At 39.1% G+C, this 17,900-nt stretch overlaps 1 protein-coding gene across 1 annotated transcript in view; it reads right to left on the bottom strand.

Annotated features, from left to right (window-relative positions):
- Nucleotides 1-13,567, bottom strand: part of NR3C1 (nuclear receptor subfamily 3 group C member 1) — a 740,177-nt gene extending 726,610 nt beyond the window's left edge. Inside the window, exon 1 of the mRNA XM_067031863.1 lies at nucleotides 13,462-13,567. The gene's annotated coding sequence lies outside the window, so the exon portion shown is untranslated. The remainder of the gene's footprint in view (nucleotides 1-13,461) is intronic.
- Between the last annotated feature and the right edge of the window lie 4,333 nt (nucleotides 13,568-17,900).

Genomic DNA, 17,900 nt, shown 5'->3' on the forward strand with positions numbered 1-17,900 from the left:
ATGAAAGCCTGCCAATTTGTTTGTTGAACTGCTACTAGTTAGGGCTAATGAACTACTAAATTTGGATTATGCCATTTAGCTGACAGTCTTAGTACAGAAAAGACAGCCCAGAAAGTTCCATGAGTGCCTACTGGAGGAAGGAAATACACCAAGACTGTCTCTTCTAGGCTCTCACACTTCCAAACCACACCCTGCCCATAGGCACACCAAGCTCAAGGTTAGTGCCAAGCTGACTCAAGTTGCCCAAACACAGCAAGAAAGAGTCTTTTATCTTTAGATAAATTCTCCATTGCCTGAAATTTTTTCCTCCTCCCCTTATTATTCTTCCTTCAATAGCCAGATCACATGTCCCTCCTTTGTGAAAACTTCCAGAATCTTTATCTCTAGACTTCCTCAAGACTCTCATGACAGTGTATTTTTTCCTCTGATAAAACACCACTTTGTCCTGTAACTTACTCTTCACATGTCTGTTTTCTTCACTAGACTGAGAGTTCCTTGAGAGTAGAATGTCTGTTTTATTCATCTTCCCTCCCCAGTACCCAGTAATGCATGGAAAGTGCTCATAGGATACTACAGTGAGACATAATGATGATGATAATAATAGACACTACTTATTGTACATTTTATTCTACACCAGGTTCTCTGCTAAGAATATGTATTATCTCATGGAATCCTCACAATAATCTTTGTAAGATGAATATTCCTCTAATTGCTATAATTTGCATGAGTGAGGAAATTGAGGCTTAGAGAGGTAAAGTAATTGCCCATGGCTCCCAGTAGGGTACAGTTTGAATCCGGATGGCTTTCTTCCAAAGTCCAAGTTCTACGGCACTAAGAAACACTGCCTTATTGTGAATATCCCACTATGAAAAGGCAGACATAATTTCTGAAATGGAAGAATGGTTTTATCCTTATTTAGTATGGACTGATGCCCTGCCAGAGTTCTGTTTTCCTATGCACAAGCTGTATCTCAGAAAGTTTCTTTGGAAGCATTTACTGCCTTTAGGAGAGTAACTTTCCTTTGAGTCACTGAGGGCAGAACTCAAAAAGTGGGTGTATCAGGAGGATGGGCAAACGGCTCCACTGCCAAGGGAAGGCAACAGCATCAGAGCTTTTGTGTTTGAGGATGGAAAAGGAGATTCTGCCCAGTCCCCTGGGAAGGGATTGGGAGAAAGGAAAATTGGTAGAGCTCTTGATCTATGAGATGCAGGAATCCTGAGCTAGTCTGTCTGAGCCCAGCATCTATCAGTAGGCTGGTGGCTTGGTTAACAAGGGCTATTCTGAATGCTAGAAATGAGCATGCACTAGCACCTGTGGCAGAAGCCAGACTAGAAGATGCACAGTGCTACCATGGTCCTCTAGACTGGCTGGAGGTCCCCTCAGCTCCCCTACTGCTTTCCTCTGGGCCAGCTGCCACCCGGCTGCCAGCACCTCTCCTCATGGTCACAGCTGAAGATGACATGTTCTTATTCCATTTCCAGCTACCTAAACTGAGGGGATGTTCTGATGGCAGCAGGAATGAAAATACTGCTGATGCAATCATATTAAAATGGCTTGCTGTATAATCAGCTATTTGGCTGTGTCTATATTTGGTTTTTCTTTCAACCGATTTGACTGATTGAATCTAACAACAGACATGCATAATTTGGGGTATAATTTAGATATACTCAGAGTCATCTGTGAGGGACCATTGAAGTAAATCTAGTAACTGTTGGTGCATGCCATCTATATACCATCTATATGCTTAAGGCAACAGGAGATCAAGGTGTAGTGGGAAGAGCTTTTCCTCCAAGTAAATTTAGGCAAAGATTTGGAAATCCTCATTTTCCATGCTCAGGCTGAAAAGATGTGAGCTCTAGAATTCTGCCATTAGCTCAATTCAAGCTTGACATATAGTGGAGTCACACACACACACACACACACACACACACACACACACACACACACACACACACACTAACAAAAGGGAGCAAAATTAAGTGGGAAAAGAAAAACAGAAAAGCCTCAAAGAATAGAGTCAGCCAGTCTTTGAGCTCTTCTAGGAGCTTCTTACCCCATTCCCCCAATGGCTGATGGTCCATTTCTGGTCATACTGGACTTCAGGGCTGCTTTAACGCCCTACCTTGAACCTTTACTTCTACCATCAGATGATTTGCATCTTACAGGCATGACCAGGGCTGCTTTAACGCCCTACCTTGAACCTTTACTTCTACCATCAGATGATTTGCATCTTACAGGCATGACCTCAGCCTCTGAATATACACTCTTCAAATTGAATCAGAATCAAAATGCTGTTAAAGACAATCTGTATTTCTGAGTTGGTTGTATTCACCATCTTCTTCCTCTGATGAAGACATCTAAAACACAGTTATTCATCTTGCAAATGCATTTTGGTAATTTCAATACCACTGAGGAAGCTGAAAAGCCTCCAGCACACATTCAGATTCTGAATTTGAACTGTGAAGACAAAAAGGACTAAACTGAAAGTATGCAAATAGCCCAGGAGTGCATCATTCCTTTGAAGCTCTACCTCACTAAACATCAGTCAGTGTTCCTAAGGTGGCCTGGACCTTAATGCAATATGGAAATGAAGGGAAATGGACTACAGATTCTTTTATCTATCTACTTCTGGGATACTTAACTTCACACAGGATAGGCTAATGGAAATTTCCAAAGGAAAGTTATAAGGGAACTGGATGGCTCCTGGGGTTTTCAGCAATGGCTCCAGAAATAATGTTGAGCTCAGGGTTTTTCACATCATCCACAGGCACTGATAGATAATCCCGAAAGAGTAGAGATCTGCCTGGTTCATTTCAGCCTCCATAGAATCAACAACAAAAACAAAAAGGTGGCTTTCAATTCAGTAGAGACTAGTTTCCTAGCAACAAAGGCCACAGGAAGTTGAGACCCATTAAGAAAGAGAAGGAAACACAATGCTGTGATTGCTCTGAGACACTGAAATACCTCTTTAGAATGCTGAACTTTCAATTCATCTGTCTTACAAATTAATTACTGCTTTCACTGCAACTGTCTGCATATATGTATAAAAAAAGAAACAAGAAAGAAATCATAGTGCTTTGTCAAAAAGCAGCAGCACTGAAAACTGAATTACACTTTTCATCTGGATTGAAGATTTTGAGAAAGAGCTTCATGCATTTAAATATCTGTTTGAAATGGTAGCCCTCATTTTGATTTGAGAATTTAGAATATTCTTTGCTCTAAACAGGAGAAATTTTAGCATGTCTAATTTTCTCATGAATGGTGAATTAGCAAATAAGATATTTGGGTGTTTAATCTCTAATCTGCATAATAATAACTGCTCTCAAAACAAAATCATCTATTTTATATTCTTAGTGGGAAACTACTTCACACAAATTTTGGAGGAAATGTAATGCTTTGCATCTAGAAGGCCAATATTTACCTTCTAGTTTTTACAGAGCTGTGAATAATAATGAGTCATTCTCCTCCAGATCTAAGCTTTCCCTCTAAATGAATTTAGGCAAAGATTGTGAAACTCTCATTTTCATGCTCATGATGAAAAGATGTGGGCTCTAGAACTTTGACATTAGCTCAATTCAAATCATGTTGGAAGGAGGAGGAGGTGGAGGAGGGAAAAGATCAGAAGAAGAAAGACAGAAAGGAAGAAGTGGAAGAAGAGGAGAGAATGGTTGCTGCCAGAGCTTAATTCAAAGTACTTGTAGACTCATGGGTGCAACTAACAGCAGTTGTTGTGGAATAATACTTACTACAACGGCAACCATTTATTGTGTGCTTAACATGTGGAAACCTCAGGCTAAAAGCTTACACCCATCATCTCATTTAATCCTCACATCAACCCATGAGGTTTATTCTGTTATGACACTTATTCTCTGGAAGATAAAGCAGATGCGCAGGAGGAAGACCTTCAAGATGGCAGAGGAGTAAGATGTGGAGATCACCTTCCTCCCCACAAATATATCAAAAATACATCTACATGTGGAACAACTCCTACAGAACGCCTACTGAACACTGGCAGAAGACCTCAGACCTCCCAAAAGGAACAGATGCCTGAGGGCAACCTACACGCAGAGGTGGGGCCAAATCCAAAGCTGAACCCCAGGAGCTGTGTGAACAAAGAAGAGAAAGGGAAATTTCTCCATGCAGCCTCAGGAGCAACAGATTAAATCTCCACAATCAACTTGATGTACCCTGCATCTGTGGAATACCTGAATAGACAATGAGTCACCCAAATTGAAGCGGTGGACTTTGGGAGCAACTGTAGACTTGGGGTTTGCTATCTGTGACGGATTTGTTTCTGATTTTTATGTTTATCTTAGTATAGTTTTAGCACTTGTTATCATTGGTGGCTTTGTTTATTGGTTTGGTTGCTCTCTTCTTTTTTTTCTTTTTATTATTATTTTTATATTTTAATGATTTTTATTTATTTATTTTAAAAATTTATTTTTCTTTCTTTTTTCTCCCTTTTCTTTTGAGCCATGTGGCTGATGGGGTCTTGGTGCTCCCGCCTAGTGTCAGGCCTGAGCCTCTGAGGTGGGAGAGCCGAGTTCAGGACATTGGACAACCAGAGGTGCCCTGACCCCATGCAGTATCAATAGGCTGTAGTTCTCCCAGAGATCTCTGTCTCAATGCTAAGACCCAGCTCCACCCAAGGGCCAGCAAGCCCCAGTGCTGGACACCCCATGCCAGTCGACGAGCAGGACAGGAGATAAGCAGAGAGGCTACCTGAAATCATACTAAGTTTACAGACACCCCAAAACACACCACCAGAAGTGGTCCTGCCCACTGGAAAGACAAGTGGGGAGCCCCACTTGTCTAGAGCCCCACCCACCAGAACACAGGCACTAGTTCCCTTCACCAGGAAGCCTACAAAAGCCACAGAACCACCTCACCCACTGGCGGCAGACATCAAAAGCAACAGGAACCATAAACCTGCAGCCTGGTAAAAGGAGACACCAAACACAGTTAAGTTAAACAAAATGAGAAGACAGAGAAACACACATCAGATGAATTAGCAAGGTAAAAACCCACCAGACCAAACAAATGAAGAGGAAACAGGCAGTCTACCTGAAAAAGAATTCAGAAAAATGATAGTAAAGGTGATCCAGAATCTTGGAAATAGAATGGAGAAAATACAAGAAACGTTTAACAAGGACCTAGAAGAATTAAAGAGCAAACAAACAATGATGAACAACATAGTAAATGAAATTAAAAATTCTCTAGAAGGAATCAGCAGCAGAATAACTGAGGCAGAAGAACGGATAAGTGACCTGGAAGATAAAATAGTGGAAATAACTAGTGCAGAGCAGAATAAAGAAAAAAGAATGAAAAGAATTGAGGACAGTCTTAGAGACCTCGGGGACAACATTAAATGCACCAACATTCAAATTATAGGGGTCTCAGAAGAATAAGAGAAAAAGAAAGGGACTGAGAAAATATTTGAAGACATTAGAGTTGAAAACTTCCCTAACATGGGAAAGGAAATAATCAAGTCCAGGAAGCACAGGGAGTCCCATACAGGATAAATCCAAGGAGAAACATGCCAAGATACATATTAAACTATCAAAAATTAAATACAAAGAAAAAATATTAAAAACAACAAGGGAGAAGCAACCAATAACATACAAGGGAATCCCCCAAAGGTTAACAGCTGATCTTTCAGCAGAAACTCTGCAAGCCAGAAGGGAGTGACAGGACATATATAAAGTGATGAAAGGGAAAAATCTACAACCAAGATTACTCTACCCAGCAAGGATCTCATTCAGATTCAAAGGAAAAATTAAAACCTTACAGACAAACAAAAGTTAAGAGGATTCAGCACCACCAAACCAGCTTTACAACAAATGCTAAAGGAACTTCTCTAGGCAGGAAACACAAAAGAAGGAAATAACCTATAAAAACAAACCCAAAACAATTAAGAAAATGATAATAGGAACATACATATAGATAATTTCCTTAAATGTAAATGGACTAAATGCTCCAACCAAAAGACATAGACTGGCTGAAAGGATACAAAAACAAACTTTAAATGACACATTAAACAGGATGAACTCAACTGATATTTATAGGACATTCCATCTAAAAACAACAGAATACACTTTTTTCTCAAGTGCTCATGGAACTTTCTCCAGGATATAACATATCTTGGGTCACAAATCAAGCCTTGGTAAATTTAAGAACATTGAAATCATATCAGGTATCTTTTCTGACCACAACACTATGAGACTAGATATCAATTACAGTAAAAAAAAAAAAAAAAAAAAACCTTGTAAAAAATACAAACACATGGAGTCTAAACAATAAGCTACTAAATAACCAAGAGATCACTGTAGAAATCAAAGAGGAAATAAAAAAATACGTAGAACCAAATGACAATGAAAATACAATGACCCAAAACTGATGGGATGCAGCAAAAGCAGTTCTAAGAGGGAATTTTATAGCAATACAATCCTACCTCAAGAAACAAGAAAAATCTCAAATAAATAACCTAACCTTACACCTAAAGCAATTAGAGAAATAGGAACAAAAAACCCAAAGTTAGCAGAAGGAAAGAAATCATAAAGATCAGATCAGAAATAAATGAAAAAGAAATGAAGGAAACAATAGCAGAGATCAATAAAACTAAAAGCTGGTTCTTTGAGAAGAAAAACAAATTAATAAACCATTAGCCAGACTCATCAAGAAAAAAAGGGAAAAGACTCAACACATTTAGAAATGAAAAAGGAGCAGTAACAACTGACACTGAAGAAATACAAAGGGTCATGAGAGATTACTACAAGCAACTATATGCCAATAAAATGGACAACCTGGAAGAAATGGACAAATTCTTAGAAATGCACAACCTGCCGAGACTGAATGAGGAAGAAATAGAAAATATAAACAGACGAATCACAAGCACTGAAATTGAAACTGTGATTAAAAATCTTCCAACAAACAAAAGCCCAGGACCAGATGGCTTCACAGGCGAATTCTATCAAACATATAGAGAAGAGCTAACACGTATCCTTCTCAAACTCTTCCAAAATACAGCAGAGGGAGGAACACTCCCAGACTCATTCTATGAGGCCACCATCACCCTGATATCAAAACCAGACATAGATGTCACAAAAAAAGAAAACTACAGGCCAATATCACTGATGAACACAGATGCAAAAATCCTCAACGAAATACTAGCAAACAAATCAAACAGCACATTAAAAGGATCATACACCATGATCAAGTGGGGTTTATCCCAGGAATGCAAGGATTCTTCAATATATGCAAATCAATGAATGTGATACACCATATTAACAAATTGAAAGATAAAAACCATATAATAAACTCAATAGATGTAGAAAAAGCTTCCCACAAAATTCAACACCCATTTATGATAAAAACTCTCCAGAAAGTAGGCATGGAGGGAAGCTACCTCAACATAATAAAAGCCATATATGACTAACGCACAGCCAAAATCATTCTCAATGGTGAAAAACTAAAACCATTCCTCTAAGATCAAGAACAAGACAAGGTTGCCCACTCTCACCACTATTATTCAACATAGTTTTGGAAGTTTTAGCCACAGAAATCAGAGAAAAAGAAATAAAAGGATTCCAAATCAGAAGAGAAGAAGTAAAACAGTCACTGTTTGCAGATGACATGATACTATGCATAGAAAATCCTAAAGATGCTACCAGAAAACTACTAGAGCTAATCAATGAATTTGGTAAAGTAGCAGGATACAAAATTAATGCACAGAAATCTCTTGCATTCCTGTACACTAACGATGAAAAAATCTGAAAGATAAGTTAAGGAAATACTCCCATTTACCACTGCAACAAAAAGAATAAAATACCTAGGAATAAACTTACCTAAGGAGACAAAAGACCTGTATGCAGAAAACTACAAGACACTGATGAAAGAGATTAAAGGCGATACAAACAGATGGAGCGATATACCATGTTCTTGGATTGGAAGAATCAACATTGTGAAAAGGACTATACTACCCAAAGCAATCTACAGATTCAATGCAATCCCTATCTAACTACCAATGGCATTTTTCACAAAACTGGAACAAAAAATTTCACAGTTTGTATGGAAACACAAAAGACCCCACACAGCCAAAGCAATCTTGAGGAGAAAAATGGAGCTGGAGGAGTCAGGCTCTCTGACTTCAGACTATACTACAAAGCTACAATAATCAAGATAGTATATACTGGCACAAAAACAGAAATATAGATCAATGGAACAGGATAGAAAGCCCAGAGATAAACCCACGCACATATGGTCACCTTATCTTTGATAAAGGAGGCAAGAATATACAAAGGAGAAATGACAAAGGACAGCCTCTTCAATAAGTGGTGCTGGAATAACGGGACAGCTACATGTAAAAGAATGAAATTAGAACACTCCCTCACACCATCTACAAAAATAAACTCAAAATGGATTAACGACCTAAATTTAAGGCCAGGCATTATAAAACGCTTAGAGGAAAACATAGGCAGAACACTGTAACATAAATCACAGCAAGATCCTTTTTAACCCACCTCCTAGAGAAATGGAAATAAAAACAAAAATAAACAAATGGGACCTAATGAAACTTAACAGCTTTTGCACAGCAAAGGAAACCATAAACAAGATGAAAAGACAACACTCAGAATGGCAGAAAATATTTGCAAAGAAGCAACTGACAAAGGATTAATCTCTAAAATCTACAAACAGCTCATGCAGCTCAATATCGAAAAACAAACAACCCAATCCAAAAATGGGCAGAAGACCTAAATAGACAGTTCTCCAAAGATATACAGATTGACAACAAACACATGAAAGGATGCTCAATATTACTAATCATTAGAGAAATGCAAATCAAAACCACAATGAGGTATCACCTCACACCGGTCAGAATAGCCATCATCAAAAAATCTACAAACAATAAATGCTGGAGGGGGTGTGGAGAAAAGGCAAACCTCTTGCACTGTTGGTGAGAATGTAAATTGATATAGCCACTATGGAGAACAGAATGGAGGTTCCTTAAAAATCTGAAAATAGAACTACCATATGACCCAGCAATCTCACTACTGGGCATATACCTTGAGAAAATGATAATTCACAAAGGGACATGTACCACAACGTTCATTGCAGCTCTATTTACAATAGCCAGGACATGGAAGCAACCTAAGTGTCCATCAACCGATGAATGGATAAAGAAGATGTGGCACATATATACAATGGAATATTACTCAGCCATAAAAAGTAAGGAAATTGAACTATTTGTAGTGAGGTGGATGGACCTAGAGTCTGTCATACGAGTGAAGTAAGTTAGAAAGAGAAAAATAAATACCATATGCTAACACATATATATGGAATCTAAAAAAAAAAATTCTGATGAACCTAGGGGCAGGACAGGAATAAAGATGTAGACATAGAGAATGGACTTGAGGACACCTGAAGGGGGAAGGGTAAGCTGGGACTAAGTGAGAGAGTGGCATGGATATATATACACTACCAAATGTAAAATAGATAGCTAGTGGGAAGCAGCTACATAGCACAGGGATATCAGCTCGGTGCTTTTTGACCACCTAGAGGGGTGGGATAGGGAGGGTGTGAGGGAGGGGATATGAGGATATATAAACATATATAGCTGATTCACTTTGTTATGCAGCAGAAACTAACACAACATTGTAAACCAATTATATTCCCATAAAGATGTTTAAAAAAAAAAAAAAGCTGATGTTCAGAGGTTAAATGATGTGCCATAAGTTAACCAGCTGCTAAATGGAAGAGACTAGTTTAGACTCCTAAGCCTGTGTTCAGCCTTCCTAAACAGTTTTTAAAAATGGGTTGCCATCTGTTAGCACTTTGCTGAGTTCGTGCTAATTATGACTATCCTACTGTCCTTCCACTAGGGTCCTCCTCCCAAAAATAGTTTTCAGCTTTGCTTAGGATGCCCTCAGAGCTCCGAGGAAGATGCCTCATAGATTGCATAAACAATGGTATATTTTCAGCCTCTGTCAAAATTTAAACTGCCTGAGGATCCCATTCATTTTTGTTCATTTTAAATAATGAAGTTCCATCTTAGATTTCACTTGAAAAGAAAAAGAATAAACACAGAGCAGGACACTATACCACCATTTAAATGAATGTCTTTCATCTTTCTCGCATGCTGACTCTGCCTACAGGGCTCTTAATCCTCCAGATGAAGCTGAATGTTTCCTTTTATTTATTTATTTTTTGTTTACTTTGTATCCAGATATTTGGGGGAGAATTAAGAATATTTCCTCAAATCTGGCTTCATTTCCTGAATGGCTCAACACCCTTGAAAAGAAAGCAATGAGAAAGCATACCTTTAAAGAATGACTAGACAAGAAAGTAATTGTCAAGTAGGGAATTAAATAATTCTTCCAGGAAATAAGGTATCCTTGTTATGCCTTTTAGTACATGTATGTTCTACATTGATGGCCTCACTCTGAAAAGTTGGGCAAATCTCTTCTGTTTCTGAGACTCTAAGATCTCAATAGGAAAATGGCTATAACACTAACCTTTCAGATGCTGTGATGCTGAATGGGATAAAATATGTCCTGATATAAATTTGCAAGACCAAATTTTGCTGTGCAAAAAATGCTTTTTTTTTTTAGATCAACTTAAATCTTCTCCAGCGTCCACCTAGCAGGCTGGTGTGAAATTCAAGTACAGCCACCTCTAGAGATCTCCCTCCTCTCCTTTCATTATGCTGCACTTGTCAAAGCACCAAAGACCCCTCCAGACATCTGCCCACCCTGGGTGCCAAGAAGACATTCACTGTCTCTGCAGGTCTGGTGGCTGTGCTCTGTCTTGGCACTCTTGGGGCACAGATTGTCAGAGAAACAAAATATTCTGACGCTTGTTATGATGGTAAGGCAGACTTTATTCAGGACTGTTGGGACAGGTGTAGGAATTACTGCAATGGGGTTTTGCAGTAGGGGTGAGAGATTGAGCTCAGCTCCAAATATGATAAAGAAGAGTGGGGATTTATAGCCAAGAAGCAGAGTGGGGAGAGGGGGTTGGTGGATGGAGAATTACTAAGACAGAAGGGTAATTCTTGCTAAAGTGACCTAACTGGATTCTTACTGAAGGCCAGCCAGGGTGCTTAGATATAACCAGCAGGATGATGGCAGATGATGAATTGGGGCAGATACTGAAGGTGATCAGATTTCAAAAGTGGAGGATTCTTGCTAAAATTGGACTCTACAAGGACAGAAACAGTAGCCCAAGTTTGAGCCTAGTCAAGCCGAGGGTTCAGAGGAGCCTGACTAAAATGTGGTCCAGGAGAGAGTCTTTGTCAAGATTACTACAGAGAATTAGAGTCCTGTACATGGGGTCCACCTTCCTATGTGTATTTGGAAGCCATCTCCTGAGACCACCTTCACAGAGGGGGCCACAGTGCTGGGCTCAGACCTAGACCCCTCCCCAGTGTGGAGGTGGGGAGGTGGAGGACAGCCAGCATCATCTTTTAAGTACTGAACTGTTTATAAGAACCGGGAAGAGGTGTTCTTGCTTTTGGCCCTGCCACGAACCCCCTGGGGGTGAAGAGAACGAAACGTGGCTAGACGTGGAGGAAGAGTGGTAAAATTGTACACGACAAAGCACAAAATAGTACCTCAATAAAATCCCCTGCCCCATATGTACCGTATCTAGTTCTGGGTCCATCCCACAGCAGGAGCCCAAGAAGAGCTATGTTCACTCTGCTGTGGGTAGTCAATCTCTCTGGCTACTAATTTTCAGAATTCTGTTTTGTTTTAGGTAGCAACACAGCCTGTCTTCTAAGGAAAGCTTGTAGAGAAGTCCCATTTGTTTGGAAAGAAAGAAAGAACAAAAGGACAGAGTTTCTGCAAGGGTGAGCCCAAGCTCCCTCCTCACAAGAAGCCCTAGAGCTCCTAGGGCACATGTGGAAGCTGCTGCCTTCAGTCAGGGGCTGTTGCATTTCTCCAGCGCCTAGTATGGTATAGAATACCCAGAAAACAGTGCCTTATAAACATCTGCCATCATATTTCACTGGATTTAAGACATATCAATTATAACAGATAATAAAAAACAGTCAAATAAACCATGACACGCCACTGATTATGAAACATATATGTATTTCAGCTCTGTTAAAAAGATATGTGCTTTTTTTTTTTTTTTTTTTTTTTTTTTTTGCGGTACGCAGGCCTCTCACTGCTGTGGCCTCTCCCGTTGCGGAGCACAGGCTCAGAGGCCATGTTACACAGGCCTAGCCGCTCCGCGGCATGTGGGATCCTCCCAGACCGGGGCACGAACCTGCGTCCCCTGCATCGGCAGGCGGACTCTCAACCACTGCGCCACCAGGGAAGCCCAAATATGTGCTTTAGAATGGTTGAAATTCAGTAATGCAATGACTTTTTAAGCAGTAAAGGAAAACACAATCCAAAGCAAGTTAAGTATTTAAGGAATACTGTTTAGATTTTCCTGTTTTAATTGACGATCCTCTCCATGCTTTGATGATCAAATGACAACTTTTTTTTTATAACTGTGTAGAAGAGGGATAAAGTGTGAAGTGTAAAGAGTATATGAGACTGCAGAAAATCTGGAAAATTAATTTGGAAAAGTAGGTGGTCCATTTAAACTGCTAACTCCACCAATTCAAGATGAAAACAATGGAATTATTGTACTAAATTCTTCATAATACATCTAATAATACCCAGATAACTAGAGAACTATACAAATGCAACTCTAGAAAATTAACTATACATTGTTCATTTAATACCTATGTACATTTGAGGAGCAAAATAGTTTGAGAGTAGATATTAGAAAAGCCTCCTTTTTATGAATTAATTTCAAAAACTGAAACATTATTGCATGCATTTACAAAGCTCCATTAAACACAGCCTTAAAATAATAACATTTGTTGTGACTATGTTTTTATATTATTCTGCTTTACATTATGCTTAATCTCTATGACCTGAAAATATAGCATTTTTTTTTCTTTAGACTCAGATTTAGGGACTATGAAAACAGCACAAGGAGAAGAATAAATGTTAGGATCAACTGCTTCTCCCTGAGCATCCACTACAGGCAGAAATTTCCACAAATATAGGATGGGTGTTCAACGGGCACGGAGAAACCACAAAAACATAATAAATGCCCACTACTGAGCAAGACCCAACACTCTGACCCTCTAGCTACACTGCGGGGACCTACAGGCTAACAAAGGCATTGTAAAGGTCCTTTTGAGGCCTCTTAGACGCTTGAAGGTGTCATCTGCCCATCCTTTAAAGAAGCATGTGATTAACCTTTCGTAGAAGGCTTTGCCATAAGCCACGGATAATCTCCTGAGTTAGGGAAATAGACTCAAAACCTTTGATGCCCTTCTTTCTCTGTTCCAGATTTAGTTTCTCTGGGTTTAAGAACAACTGAAATGCATTAGATACCAGATGTTTAAGACCCTATTACAAATTTTTCTCTGTCATGTACTATATATTTCAATTTTCTTACCTTGATTTTCCTCTTGAAATTTATTTTCCACATCTAATTTTATATCTTGCTGCATGATATATAGTCTCTTAGGGGTGCTTCAAATCCTTTTTAGAATAAGAAGTTGCTATGGAAGAAATAAACAAACAAATATGTAATTTGATTCAGCTCAAAACTCCCTTTCTTAAACATGGCTTGAAACTTCAGTGCATACTAATAATGTGCAGAAGTTTCTAGATATCTCAGATATCTGATCATTCTCATCATACCTCAGAGGTGATGTGTTCATCAAACTCTTAATTTTATCTTCCCCAGTTGGGAAGGTAGTGACACTAACTGCCAATTGTGGAACACATCACGCCAGGTGCTGTGCTAAGTGCTTCAGGGAGATTATCTTATTTAATCTTTATAGCAATCCTAAAAGGTAGGTACTAGGAATGTGCCTACTTTGATAATAAGGATGCCAACTGAGGCTCAACGAGGTGAATAACTTCTCCATAGGTTCAGAGACATTAAGTGGCAGTGTGGTGCTTAACCAATCAATAACTGATAATCACAGCAAAACCACCATGATGAGAAGGCCAATGTGAGTGGGAGGGGGAGGAAGAATCAGGGCCTGTGGCCTTTCTGTACATCTGAGCAACTCTCTTCAGCTGCATGGGAACTTTGCACAGAGCACTGAGAATAGTCCATGACACAGAGCTCTCCTGGTTGTTCTTTGTGGTCAAAACACTGCTTCAGGCAGTAAAGGAACATGCTTGATGCTTCAAGGGGAATGTGACAGGAAATAGGAAATCCTCATCCTCATCCAAAAGACAGCATGACTAACACTACCCCAAACATGAGTAGGATGACCATACACCACTCCTCAGCCTATGTAGGCGAAGAGCCTAGAAAACATCAAGGCTGAGTCAGCAACTCCGTACCTTCCTTCTGAAAACCTCAACCTCGACCTCTCACATGGCTCTGCATTTCCAGCAACTCTTTTCTGTTTCACAGTTTAGCGTTTTAGGTGTCTGAACTGTGGAGATCAAAGGGACCTCAAGGGTCATCAAGACCAGGCTTTATATTTTGAAAATTCACTTAGGAAACACTACTTTTAGAGTACTCAGTAGTCTACTGTGCTTCTGGCTATGACAGTGTACCTAGATGCTATCATGTATTTCAATGTTTTTGTATATGTGTTGATGTGCAATAAAGTTTTTGGAATTTTATCTGTGGGAAGTGTTTGAGACCAACGTTGAAGTTAGTTTCTCTATATATGACTTCCATTTGCTTCTTCCAGGCAGCTGGATAGTCTTCCAACCTAGGACCACTTAAATAAACTTCTTGGCCTGAGGTTTTGGGGGGATACAAATACATTGTGAACTCCAGCCCCACATTTATTTGAGGTCAGTGTTAATACTATGAATCCTCAAGAGAGAACATTAACCATTTCCCCTTCCCAACCCCAAACCAAGACTATCTTGGTTTGTGGGCTGTCGCCTTTTCTAGTTCATCCACCAAGGTCAACACTTTTGAGGGGTCCCTGTTTTATGAGAGTAACTCCCCACCTTGTGCAATGTCTAGGCTTTGCCTTCTGCTTCCTATGTAAAGCCAACTAAAACTGAAGCTCTGGGCACCAGAGATTAGTGAATACCCTCAGGAGGTATTCCAGCCATCAACTTGGTTACTTGTCTGGAGCTGCACTTTTCATCAATTTGGCTTTTCTTTATTATCTAGTGAACTAGCTATGCATTTTAAAATATGTTTTTATGTTTCATTCAGCATTTTTATGACCTGTACCTGGAGGTTGATTTGGAAGAAATCTAGTCTGCCATAACACAGGAAGCATTTATATCACCAGGCTGTGTTTTAAAATATAGGTTTTATTACTGTCACTGAAAAGATAGTTTGTTATGCTCACAGATCCCAAGAGGAAGGGGCAGACCACTCCATAGGGGGGAAGTGCCAGGATTGCTCAGGAGGCAGAGGGAGAGGGGAATATTGTGTCAAAGCCTTTATTGTGGTTTCTTCAGGAAGTAATTGGTGAGACTAGGACAGGCTAGTTTGAATAATTCAGCAGGCTCTGTGGTGGAGGGGGTATTCCTGGTTGTTTGGGAGTCAGACCCTGGGATGATTAAGTTAGGGAAATAGGGGCTTGGAGTGGAAGAGCTCAGTAAAGTTGGTGGTTAGAAGTATAAGCTCTGTATTGGTTGGTCTGCATATGAAAGGCACATTCACAGGCAGGTTATTTGCTATCTCTAGGAATTAGCTGACCCTGAGAGAGCCAGTCCCTCCAGGGTTAGCAAGGCTCCAAGATGGCAAAAGCATCAAAAATACAGAATAAAAAGACATGAAAAATAAGGCTAATAAAAATACATTAGTAAATAAGGTGTCATATTTTTTTACTAGTTATCTATATTCATTTCCATTTCATCTTCTGATAGAAAGTTACATATATATATATATTTTCCCTGAGAAATTGAACTTCATTTATGTTCAATTCAATTTATTGAATATTATTTGAGTATAGATTCTACCTCCACTGGAATCATGAGCTACAATTTTAAGAAACTGTTAGCATTGGGACAGTAAAACATTTATGAATCAAATTCATTTCATACTTTCAAATATCTTACTTAACTGCTTCTTAGATGTTCATTTTTTCCCATTAATCTCTCCTGTTCCTTCTATTTTTAAAAGACTCAAATTTAAAATTAAAAAATGAAGTCACAATTAAGACGTCTAATAACATATGGGTCTTTGTTGGGAATTTGTAGGTATAGGTGATTGTAACTTCAAAAGATTCAAATAGTAGAACAAACCAATTTCCTCCTTGGCTTTCTACTTCAATCGAATGACAACTGCTTTTGATTATGAAGTTGAGAAGTTACCTAACATATTCCAGCCACATGTCAGATTTCCCTTCAATTGTATTTCTCCCCAGCAATGTTTTAGAAAAGCATTCTTGGAGGGCATGCTCCTTCTCATGTCTTGATTTGATCCATGCTGAGGATAAAAGCAGTCTCTCCTACAGTTCCATTGATTTTGCAGGGCATTGTGCCAAATTCTCTGACAACACTTAAGCGATCATTATCCACATTTACATGTGGTCTAAGTGTGAGTCCTATTTGAGGAAGGCTTCCATGGAAAGGATGGAGACTGTTTGTGAATCAATATTGAGAGAGAGACATACCTTTAGAAGTGACAAATCAAGACCACCATCCCTATGTTTGCCCAAAGGCTCAATCCCACTAGGATGGGATTTAGCACAAACACCAGGACTGCCAATGTAGTTGAAGTATTCTCTTTCCCTGCTGTGACCTAGTGTCTCTTCAAAGTTATAAACATTAATGTGGGTAAGGGTGGTGCTGGACTTCATGTATGAGATAAATTCTTGGCACTTGACACTTTAAATCGTTTGTACATGATGTGAGCAATCAGCCCCTTTTCCATCAGCAAATGAATATTTCCCAAAGAGAACATCTAACCCTTCCATATTTCAGACAATACTACAAAGCTACAGTAATCAAAGCAGAGTGGTATGGCATGAAAAACCAGACATATGGATCAATGGAACAGAATAGAGAGCCTAGAAATAAACCCACACTCTTATGATCAATTAATCTTTGACATAGGAGGCAAGAATATACAATGGAGAAAAGACAGTCTCTTCAACAAGTGGTGTTGGGAAACCTGGACAGCTACACATAAATCAGTGAAGTTAGAACATTCCCTCACACCATACATAAACTAAACTCAAAATGGCTTAAAGACTTAAATATAAGACATGACACCATAAAACCCCTAGAAGAGAACAGAGGCAAACATTCTGACATAAATCATAGCAAAGTTTTCTTAGGTCAGTCTCCCAAGGCAATAGAAATGAAAGCAAATATAAACAAATGGGACCTAATCAAACTCATAAGCTTTTGCACAGCAAAGAAAACCATAAACAAAATGAAAAGACAACCTACAAACAAAAATGTTTGCAAATGATGCAACCGACAAGGGCTTAATTTCCAAACTATACAAACAGCTCCTACAATTCAACAACAAAAAACAAACAACCCAATCAAAAAATAGGCAGAAGACCTAAATAGACATTCTTCCAAAGAAGGCATACAGATGGTCAAAAGATAGATGAAAAGATTCTCAACATCACTAATTATTAGAGAAATGCAAATTAAAACCACAGTGAGGTATCACCTCATACCAGTCTGAATGGCCATCATCAAAAAGTCTACAAATAATAAATAATGGAAAGGGTGTGGTGAAAAGGGAACCCTCCTGCACTATTGGTGGGAATGTAAATTGGTGCAGCCACTATGGAGAACAGTATGGAGGTTCCTTAAAAAAGTAAACATAGAGTTACCATATGATCCAGCAATCCTACTCCCGGGTATATATCCAGAAAAGACAAAAACTGGAATTTGAAAAGATAATGCACTCCAATATTCATAGCAGCATTATTTACA

This window comes from Kogia breviceps, chromosome 4, assembly GCF_026419965.1.
Source record: "Kogia breviceps isolate mKogBre1 chromosome 4, mKogBre1 haplotype 1, whole genome shotgun sequence".
NCBI lineage: Eukaryota > Metazoa > Chordata > Mammalia > Artiodactyla > Physeteridae > Kogia > Kogia breviceps.